Raw genomic sequence first — 10858 nt, 5'->3', positions numbered from 1 at the left:
TGAGACGGAGTCTCGCCCTGTTGCCAGGCTGGAGTGCGGTGGTACGATCTCAGCTCACTGCAACCTCCGCCTCCTGGGTTCAAGTGAGTCTCCTGTCTCAGCCTCCCGAGTAGTTGAGACTACATGTGTGCACAACCATGCTGAGCTAATTTTTGTATTTTTAGTAGAGACAAGGTTTCACCATTTTGGCCAGGATGGTCTTGATCTCTTGACCTCATCATCTGCCTGCCTCGGCCTCCCAAAGTGCTGGGATTACAGGTGTAAGCCACGGTACCTGGACGCCCTGACCTCTTTTCACATGATTTAATTCTCAGATTCTCTGCATTTCAGAGGAAGCATATATTAGTACACCTATGTAAAGCCAAACAGATTACTAAAATTTTTCCAACAATTCTTTTTAAAGTTATTCGACCTTCTGTAGTATTCGAAGACCACACGTCAAAACCTATTCCTCTCCATTGAATCAACACATCTCTTTAAATATAATTAAAGAGGGAGAGTGTTAGTAAAAACTTGATTTGACATTTCCCTGACAGAGGAGCACACTTGTAACGTGGTGCTATGGTCACTCTCTTTTCATATCATTTCAACCACTGATCTGGCTAAAAGAGGTCTGAGAGAGGTGAGAGAGGGAACAGCCAAAAGCAGAAGTAAGTGATTGTGGGGGTGCTCAGCAAGAGTAACCTGCAATTTGGCAACTGTCTTTGCTAAATAATAAATTAAAAGTGCTTCAAATTTCTCATATCCAATGATTTTAAGGCTACAGCTAGAATGAAATTTCATGATAGCTAAGAAAAATTATAAGATATACAAGCCAAGGCAACAGATAATCAGAAAATCAATACTGCTGATTTTGAAGTTAGATATAATACAAGGGGCCGGGTGCGGTGGTTCACACCTGTAATCCCAGCACTTTGGGAGGCCGAGGTGGGAGGATCATGAAGTCAAGAGATCGAGACCATCCTGGCCAACATAGTGAAACCCAATTTCTACTAAAAATGCAAAAAAAAATTAGCCGGGCATGGTGGCGCACGCCTGTAGTCCCAGCTACTAGGGAGGCTGAGGCAGAATTGTTTGAACCCGGGAGGCAGAGGTTGCAGTGAGCCGATGTTGCGCAACTGCACTCCAGCCTGGCGCCTGGTGGAGTGAGACTCTGTCTCAAAAAAAAAAAAAAAAAAAGACATAATACAGGGATTGAGTAGTCTTCTTTTGCTTATGTTGTAGACTAATACTTAAATTAAATCAAAAAATCTGCAAAGGCACAAGTATTCCAAACTCAATGTAAGAGGTTAAAAAAAAGAAGCCAGTTTCTGAAATTCTGACCACATATAATCCAAACAATAGAAAACCTACTCATGGCTTAGCAACAGTGTGACTTCATCTGAAAAAGTGAAAGAAAATAAAAAGCAGAAAAACAGGGTGGAGAGGGCTTATTAAAGGAAAGATTACTCTTACACTCAAGATTGGGGTGGAGGCAGGAACACAAAAGTAATGCCACAAGAACAGTGCTATAGGATACACAACAAGAGTGAGTACAATTCACGCCAGTCTATGTAAGATTGCACCACAAGGGCTGTACCATGCAAAACTCACCCACTCTATCTGGCAGCCCTGGGCACAAGGGCATTACTCTTTAGTGCAGTGGACCACAGCATTACCTGCTGCCTCTCCACAACCAAGGAACAAGAAGCAATTGTGATGTGATCAAACAGACCCACCTCAAAACGCTACGATTGTATCAATATATATCAAAGTCTTTCAGTAGATTTAGGGCAATAAACTGATTTGTTTGACATATGGAACCAAAAGATTTGCTGAGTTCTTTATGTCAAAGTATTTTAGCCATGGATTTTATTTTCTTTTAAAATAATATTGATCCTCAAACTGCACAACGTCTACATTAACACAGTACTACATCATAATAGGTACTTAATACTGAGTTTTTCAACTTTTTCAACTATAAAATCCTTTTTTACCTATAGTTGCTATAATATCAATCTAACTCCATGTCAAATATGCTCTTAAGAGTTCATTTTCAACTCCTTCTGCTCCTACATATAAATGCAAATCTGATGAAAAACGAGAAAATTCAGACCAAGTCTGCTCAAGTGTGAGAACACTGAAATGAATTTGGGGTGCTGAGGCTGCTCTGCCTATCCTAAACCACCTTAGCCCAGAAACAGATATGGTTCGCTGAGATTCTTCAGCTCTGATTTATGTCTAGGTCAGACCTTTTAAAGGTTTCTCAAAAACCACCGTAAATTTGGGTACCTGGCCTTGGTTAGTAGAAGGGAATCTAGAATTATTTTTTGATAAGTCCAGGAGACAGACGGCATTGAGAGAATACAAACCAGGAAATGTGGCAAGCATTAGGACAAGATCCATTTAATTAAATCATTTTGCCATGCGCACACCTGTGACCAAAGCAATCATCTTACGAAACATGCCCTATCTTCTTTTATATCACCTCTAGTAGTATACAATATCCACAATATCATTCTCCTCAAGAGGCAGCTTGGCACAGTGATTAACAACATGGACTCAGTACCTGGATTCAAATCCTAGCTCTGCAATTTATAAGCTCTGGAACCTTAGGCAAGGTTAACACCTCGGCCTGAGTTTCCTCATTTGTAAAATGTGGATAATAACCATACATATCTTATGGGTTTGTTGTGAGAATGAGTTGATAGATACAATGTGTTTGCAACAGTACCTAGTACATAGTAGATATGCAATAAATGTCTACTATTATCTTCTCTACCTTTTAGCTCTAATTTGGGTCACAAAAAGAATTTTAAGAAAACCATCTGGTCCAGCTGCTTCATTTTACAAATAAATCTGGGCCAAAGACGACAATGGCTTACTGAAGACCACAGAAGTAGTCAGCAACAGGGCCAAGACTACAACAAATGCCCAAGAGTTTTTTACACCATTCCACCACAGCTACAGTCACATCAGAGACTTGAGATTTTGAGACTTTTTCCTAATACCCGTCCACCTTCAGCCACTTAACTTTTCTGCATCTAAAATTGATTTCACCATCTGTCATACCAGAAAACTAGTAAGACTGCTAAAATAATGTCTTCGGGCTTTAATGTGCTAGAAGCTTTGCATATGTTATTTCATCAAATAAACAGAAGGAAATTGCAATTTACAGATATGGACACTAAATTTCAGAAAGGCTACGTATCATTCAGAAATGCTATCATTTCAAGAGGATTCACAGCCAACGTCTCTACCACGTATCTGAACCCAGGTCTAACTTCACAATCCATGCTTTTTCCATTCTGCAATGGAAGAAACTTTAATATGGCCCTAATCTTAAGTTTGCCAAACATTTTGCAACCACTGATGTTAAACTCCTTTGGACTCTTTACCAAGAAACTGAAGATAAATTCCATTCCCTTCAGTTTGTCTGTTCAGATCTGTTCAAGTTCTGCTTTGATTTGTTCTAGTTAAATTCAGTTTCAAATTCCACAAGATCAAGGAATTGTTTGGCCAAATGAAGATTTAAACGGAATCGATATTCTCAGGGAACGGCTAGCTACACTGATTTTAATCGGTGAGGGATACAGGTACCAGAATACATGGACATAGCTTTGGATCCTCAGGTATAGACAGCGTGCTGGGAACACCTGGAATGGCATCCGTCCTTATTGCTGCGCAATAGTCTGAGGTTGATATATTGTATAACAGAAGCCCTGCCTTTAAGCCCGAACCTTTCCAAAACTTGTTCAGTGGGACTCTGGGCAGAAGTCGATGAAGAAACAAACCCAGCTGCCGCTTTCGCAGCCTGGGAAGATGTTTCAATCCTTATTTTACGGCTCACGAGGCTCCCTCCCCATCTCGATGCCCTCTCCCATCTCTCAGGCACTAGCAGAGCAGCCACTGCTACGTCCAGGCGTGCCAGGTCCCAACCCACCCAAACGCCCCTCCCGCCGTCCCATTCGAGAGCTGGAGGCTGCAAAGCGGCTCCCGACTCGGGAGGTGCAGGGAGAAAGCAGCAGAATGTCTGCGTCATGGACCGCGGGAGGCCACTCTCCTAAAGAACGCCTGGGCCTGACCACGAAAACAGGAGAAAAAGAGGTTGCGCAAGGGTTCTGCAGGGAGCCAGGCCTCTGCCGCCCACCAAATGCCCAGGCCCGAGACCGCTCCTCCCGGGCTCCCGGTGCGCAGGGCCGCGTCTAACCCGCCCCGCCCTCCGGGCCCTCGGTGGTACCGAGGCTGCAGCTCTAGTCGCCTGAGGACAGGCCCTCCGCTGCTCAGGACGATCCTCACCTTCCGCTGGAGGCGCCGGGAGAGAGAGGGATGCAGCCGACACCTCGGGCGGGGACACTTGGACCAACTGACACTGGCAGCTCCGCCCACTCCGGCCACAGAACGTGCGCCGAGAGAAGAGTCCCGCCCCATCCCGGCCCCTCACCCGCCAATCCTGACTCGAAAATATACGCCTGCGTCTTAGCCGCCCACCGCCCCCAGTCGTCCAATCTCAAAGCTCCGGGATCCACCTTCGCCATAACAAAAGGACACTGACATCCAATCAGGATTGAGGTCGCTGTGGGCGGGCCCTGGAAGAGCGACAGCCAATGACAGTACAGAAGAGAAGTGAAGCCGCCGTAGTGAAGCGGCTCCTCAGGTCTCACAGGAAAACTGAGAATTGGAGTGAGAATCCCAGAATGGAAAAATCAGGAAAGAGGTTGGTATGAGCGACCGAGAAGTCATTAAAGTTCAAGATTGTTTGCGAACCGAGCAAAGAAAGAAAGTCAATGCGACACCATGGTTTCTCAATTCTAGGAGCAGACTTTTTTATATTTTTCTTATTTCCGAAATCGGAAAGCTCATAAAGTAGCGCTAGTGGAATATTCCTTTCCTCACTCCCCTCCTCCCAAACTATTATTAAATCTGTAGTGCGTGGCCATTTAATATTTTAGAATTGAGAAAATACCCTAGTGGTACTTAGGCATAGTACTTCTGCTCACCTTACCTGTTGGAGCCAGCAGCAACCCACAGAAAGGAACTGAAGCCTGAGCGTAAATACGTGTCTTGCTCAAGGTCACACATATGGTATGAGGTGCCAAACTGAGTGTAGAGTGATCTTTGTGACACCGCTCATCGTAATCTAGCACTTGACACAAAGCGGCATCCTACTTTAATATTCCTTGAGTACAAGGTAGGCATCACAGCAATACATTATTATTTTGGCTTTGGCACAGTCTCCTGAGCCGTAGAGCCAAGCCTTATGTCTCCCTGTTTCTTGACTTTTTACTTCTGGCACAGTTTGCTGACACATTGCCTTAATCATTTTAAGAGCGCTATAAAAAGATCTTCCATTCAGTGTTTTGAGAACTACATTTGGCTGGGACTACAATATTCAATTTGAGGAAATTTACTAGAATGCAATGTAGGAGCTAAATAAATGAAAAAAGTCAACAAAAATCTAATAGGAGTGCCAAAAAAAAAAATAGTCTAGAGAGAACGGATGCAGGCAGTATTCAAAGAGTAATAATTAAGAATTTCCCAAGATTGTGGAATATTTGAATTTTCAGGTTCAAAAAGTACTTATTCTTGAGCAGAATTAATACAAAGAAATCTGTGCAATGGTGATATTGTAGGATACCAAAGATCAAGAGAAACTATTAAAAGGAACTTTTTGTTTTTGCTAGAACAGTATTTTTAAATAGTTTTAATTGTAGTGAAATATACATAGAATAAAATTTACCATCTTAACCATTTTTAACATCAGTAGTATCAGATACATTCCGCATTGTTGTTCAACCAGTCTCCATAACCAATCTCTCTTTTCATCTTGCCAAACTAAAACTCTATCCCTATTAAATAACAAGTCTCCATTTCCTACTCCCCTTATCTCCTGGCAGTAATCATCTTACTTTCTGTTTATCAGTTTGACTACTCTAGGTGCTTCACATAAGTGGAATGATACAGAATTTGCCCTTTTGTGACTGGCTTATTTAATTTCGCATAATGTCCTCAGGATTCATCCATGTTATAGCATCTTGCAGAACTTCCTTTTTAGGGCTGAATAGTATTCTGTATATTGTTTATTATGTGTATTATATCACATTTTATTTATCATTCATCTGTCAGTGAACACTTAGGTTGCTTCCACATTTTGGCTATTGTGAGTAATACTGCTATGGACATGAGTGTGCAAATGTCTCTTTGAGACCCTCTTTTCAGTTATTTTGGATATATACCCAGAAGTGGGTATTAATTTGTGTTGAATCATATGGTAATTCTGTTTTAAAGCAACTTTTTAAAAAGTGGTATTGACACAAGAATAGACAAAAAGGAAATTAGAAAAAAGGACACCTGGAAGTTGGTATACAATAAAGATGTCCATTGAGGAATAATGTGCTAAGGCTGTGGAAAACAACTATTATTCATTACTGTTGGGAGTGTAAATTAGTACAATGACTGTTTATGGGATATAAAAAACACAAAGTATGGTGGTTTTAATTAAATTGGCTATTTATATAAAAATATGAAATTGGATTCTGATACCACAACAGAAACAAAACTGAATTCCAAATGAAATAATGACCCAAAATGTGAAAAACAAAACTCTAAACTTTTAGAAGAAAAGCACATGTCTTTATGATATCACCATAAGGAAGAAATAGCATGATTCATTAAGGAAAGACATAAAATATTGATTATTTTAAAATGCAAAAGTTTTATAAACAGGAGAGACGCCATCTCTAATCAGGTTAAAAACAAGCCACAGGTTGGCAGAATACAGTAAAACTCTGAAAATATAAAGAATTCAGACAAATCATTAAGAAAAAGACAACTCAAGATAAATATATGCAAATAACATAAGTAGTCCATTTACAGAAGAAGAAAACTGAATGGCCAGAAAGGCTTTTTAAAAAATGTTTACCTTCACTAATAATTAGGGAAAGTAACATTAAAATAATGAGATAAAGGGGCATATTCATCAAGAAGATGCAAAATCCTCACCACAGAGCTACAAAATAGCAATGAATCAAAAATTAATTGAACTCAAACAGTTCATTACTCCCTGCTCTGCAATTTGTAAAACAAGTATACAGAAAAATGTAAGTGTACAGAACTCATGTCCCAAACTTTTCAGTGTATTAGAATCACCTGGAATCTTTTAATTTCCAGTGAACAGACCATACCTCAGAATAAATCACAATCTCACAGAGTGAGATATAGGCATTAGTATTTTTGAAAACTACAAAGGTGATTTTGAAAAAAGGCTAGCAATTTTCTTAACTATTGATATAGAAGAGCTGAACAGTGCTATCAACCAACTTGCTGTAATGGACATTTGTAGAACATTCCACCCAGTAACTGAAGAACACACTTTCTTTTCCAATGCACTTGGAACATTTATCAAAATAGACTCCACTGTGTATCCTAAAACAAATCTCAGCAAATTTTAAATAATTGAAATCATAAAAATTATTGTCTCTACCCTCAAAGGAATTAAACTAGAAATCATTAACAGAATGATATTTGTAAATCCCCAAATAGTTGGAAATCAAACTATGTACTTCTAAACAAACTGTGGGTCACAGGGAGAGTCACACAAAAAAATTAGAAAGTAATTTTTAAAATAATTTTTAATTATTGAACTTCATAAAAAGTGAGGTTTTCTGCTCTCTGAAAGACATCATGATGAAAATGAAAGATAATTCACAGGCTTGAAAAAAACAATAGTCACAGTGTATTAATAAATGACCTGAATTCATTGTAAGAGCTATGTCAATCAACAATAGAAATACATTCCAAAAATACTGAAATACTAGCCAGCAATTATAAAAGAATAAATTTCTGAGATAAACACGAAGAATAAACCATTGTTAATGGATGAATCTAAAATATTTATATTGAGTGAAAATATCCAGACTTTATCGTTTTCTTAATGTAAAGTTCTACTGCTTTATTTATCAATTGTGACAGAAATCAGATCAGTGATTGCCTAGGGTAGAAGCTGAGAGGAGGGCTGACTCAAAGGAGCATGATGAGATTGTTTGGGGTAATGAAAATGCCCTATAATATCTTACTGATGGGGGTGATGGTTACACAGTGTATATGAATGTCAAAAGTCACCTTCTGTAACTTAAAATGTGTGCATTGATAGTAATTTTTCCTCATTAAAATTGATTTTTTAAAATGAGAAGGCTAGTAGACTAGGGTTCTCTAGAGAGACAGAACTTATATATCTCTAAGGGAATGTATTAGGTAGTATTAACTCATATGATCACAAGGTCCCACAATAGGCTGTCTGCAAGCTGAGGAGAAAGGAAGCCACTCCAAGTCCCAAAGCTGAAGAACTTGGAGTCCAATGTTCAAAGGCAGGAAGCATCCAACATGGGAGAAAGATGTAGGCTGGGAGGCTAAGCCAATCTAGACTTTTCATGTTTTTCTACCTGCTTTATATCCTGGCCATGCTGGCAGCTGATTAGATGGTGCCCACCCAGATTAAGGGTGGATCTGTCTTTCTCAGTCCACTGACTCAAATGTTAATCTCCTTTGGCAACACCCTCACAGACACACCCAGGATCAATACTTTACACTCTTCAATCCAATCAAGTTGACAGTATTAACCATCACAACTAGCAATGATTTTTTTAGAATCTACAATGTCCTAGGTATGCTACATGTGTTGTTTTACTTAGTCCTCAAACCATCTAGTCAGCTACGTATTTTCAATTCCATTTTACAGATTAGGAAATAAGGGATCAAAGACTGTCATATCCAGTATCAGAAAGCTAGCGATATAGTCTGAATTCAAACCTATCTTTTATTTGTAAAATGAGTATCATAATACCTGTTTTACTGAACTGTTATTAGGACTAGAATTAAATAAAAATAAAGAATTGCAAAGACTCCAAATTGAAATTACTTTAGAACCACCACCCAAAGAAGGTAGATTGGAACTTGGAGCCTCAACCTAACCAACTCATGTTTCTACTAAATTAAAAATATCAACATTCTGCGTAGGATTTACACAAGACCCAGGGGCTTATAACATAATAGTCAAAATATCCAGGATCTAATTCACAATTATTCTGCTTATGAAGAACCATGCAAATCTCAATTCCTTTGAGACTAACAACAAATACCAACAGTGAGATGACAAAAATGTTGAAATTATCTGAAAATGATTTTAAGCAGCTATTACAAAAATACCTGTGTAAGCAATAATGAAAAATCCGAAGACAGAAATTATATTTGAAAATATGAATAACATAATAGGAGATATAAATAAAAACCAAATGGAAATTTTGTTTTTATTTACCAAATGGAACCGAAAAATAATAAATTTAATTACATTTTTTAATTTTAATGAAATTTAAAACTCTCTACAAAGAATCAGTGGCAGGATGGAGATGAAAGATGAGTTAGTGACTTTGATAATTTCAGTAGAAATTATTCAATCTGAACAACAGAGAGAAAAATTATTGAAACAAAAAATGAACAAAAGCTCAGAAACCTAAGGGCCAAAAAAAGATCTAGCATTTGAGTCATCAGAGTCCCAGAAGGAAAGGAAAAATAGTATTGTACTAAAAAATGTTTGAAGAAATAAAGGTTTTTGTAAGTATGGCAAAAGGCATTTTCATAGAGGAAAAATTTCATAAAGAAAATGTCTTAAAAGGCCCTAGGGGAGGGGTATAGTTAAAAAGATGACTGAGAAACAGTTATCTAGACACTGAGCATCAGTGTTATGAACATCACAAAGAGAGACAGATATCATTTACTTTTTTTTTTTTTTTTTTGAAAGAAAAAAGGGAAAGAGAAAGGGGGAGAGAGGAGTCTTGCTTTATTGCCCAGGCTGTAATGCAATCTAAAAACAGGTATTAAAAACCTCTTTTATGCCAATAATTGTGCTTAACAGTGAAGACAGCAAGGAATAAGGGAAGAAAATAACAAACAGCCAACCAATATTTCATTTAAATCTGTGAAATGCTATGCAAATGCTGAAGAGTGATTTACTTCCAATTATGTGGTCACTTTCAAAATAGGTGTAATATGATACTGTGAAAAATGTATGTTCTGTGGACCTGGGGTGAAGAATTCTATAAATATTCACTGAGTTTACTTGTTCCAGGTCTGAGTTCAAATCACAGATGTCCCTGTTAATTTTCTATCTCATTGATCCGTCGAATATTAACAATGTGGTGTCAAAGTCTCCCGCTATTATTGTGCGGGAGTCCAAGTCTCTTTATAAGTCATTAAGAACTTGTCTTATGTATCTGGGTGTTCCTATATTGGGTGCATATATATTTATGATCATTGACTCCTGTTGTTGCTTTGATCCTTTTACCATTATGTAATGTCCTTCTTTGTTTCTTTTAGTCTTTGTTACTATTAAAGTCTATTTTTTCAGAGACGAAAGTTACAACTCCTGTTTTCTTTTTCTTTTTTTTTTTTGATTGGTAAGTCTTCCACCAACCCTTTGTTTTGAGTCTTTGTGTGTTCTTACTTATGAGATGGATCTGGATACAGCAAACCGATGGGTTTTGACTTTTTATTCAATTTGCCTGTCTGTCTTTGATTAGGGCATTTAATCCATTTAAATTTAGGATTAATATTGATATTTTTGAGTTTAATATTGTTGTTTAATGCTAGCTGGCTATTTTGCCCATTAGTTGATATAGATTCTTCATTATGGAGATACTCTTTACCTTTTGGTAAGTTTTTGGGATGACTGATACTCGTTGTTCCTTTCTGTGTATAGTGCTTCTTTCAGAAGCTCTTGTAAAGCAGGCCTGGTGGTGATGAAATCTCTGAGTGCTTGCTTGTTCATGAAAAATTTTATTTTTCCTTCATTTATGAAGCTTAGTTTGGCTGGATATGAGATTCT

The 10858-nt window shown here is 38.2% G+C and overlaps 1 protein-coding gene across 4 annotated transcripts in view; it reads right to left on the bottom strand.

Annotated features, from left to right (window-relative positions):
* Positions 1 to 10858, bottom strand: part of SCOC (short coiled-coil protein) — a 48351-nt gene that overhangs the window by 7206 nt on the left and 30287 nt on the right. Inside the window, exon 1 of one of the 4 annotated variants that reach the window (XM_037740406.1) lies at positions 4279 to 4491. The exons of 2 other annotated variants lie outside the window; for them this stretch is intronic. The gene's annotated coding sequence lies outside the window, so the exon portion shown is untranslated. Of the gene's footprint in view, positions 1 to 4278; positions 4492 to 10858 lie in introns of those variants that run through there. One more of the 4 variants, XM_037740408.1, reaches the window with a different exon arrangement.

This window comes from Cebus imitator, unplaced genomic scaffold (assembly GCF_001604975.1).
Source record: "Cebus imitator isolate Cc_AM_T3 unplaced genomic scaffold, Cebus_imitator-1.0 Scaffold4, whole genome shotgun sequence".
In the NCBI taxonomy this organism is placed as follows: domain Eukaryota; kingdom Metazoa; phylum Chordata; class Mammalia; order Primates; family Cebidae; genus Cebus; species Cebus imitator.
The sequence above is the reverse complement of the archived record's forward strand: the minus strand, read 5'-3'. Positions and strand labels throughout refer to the sequence as shown.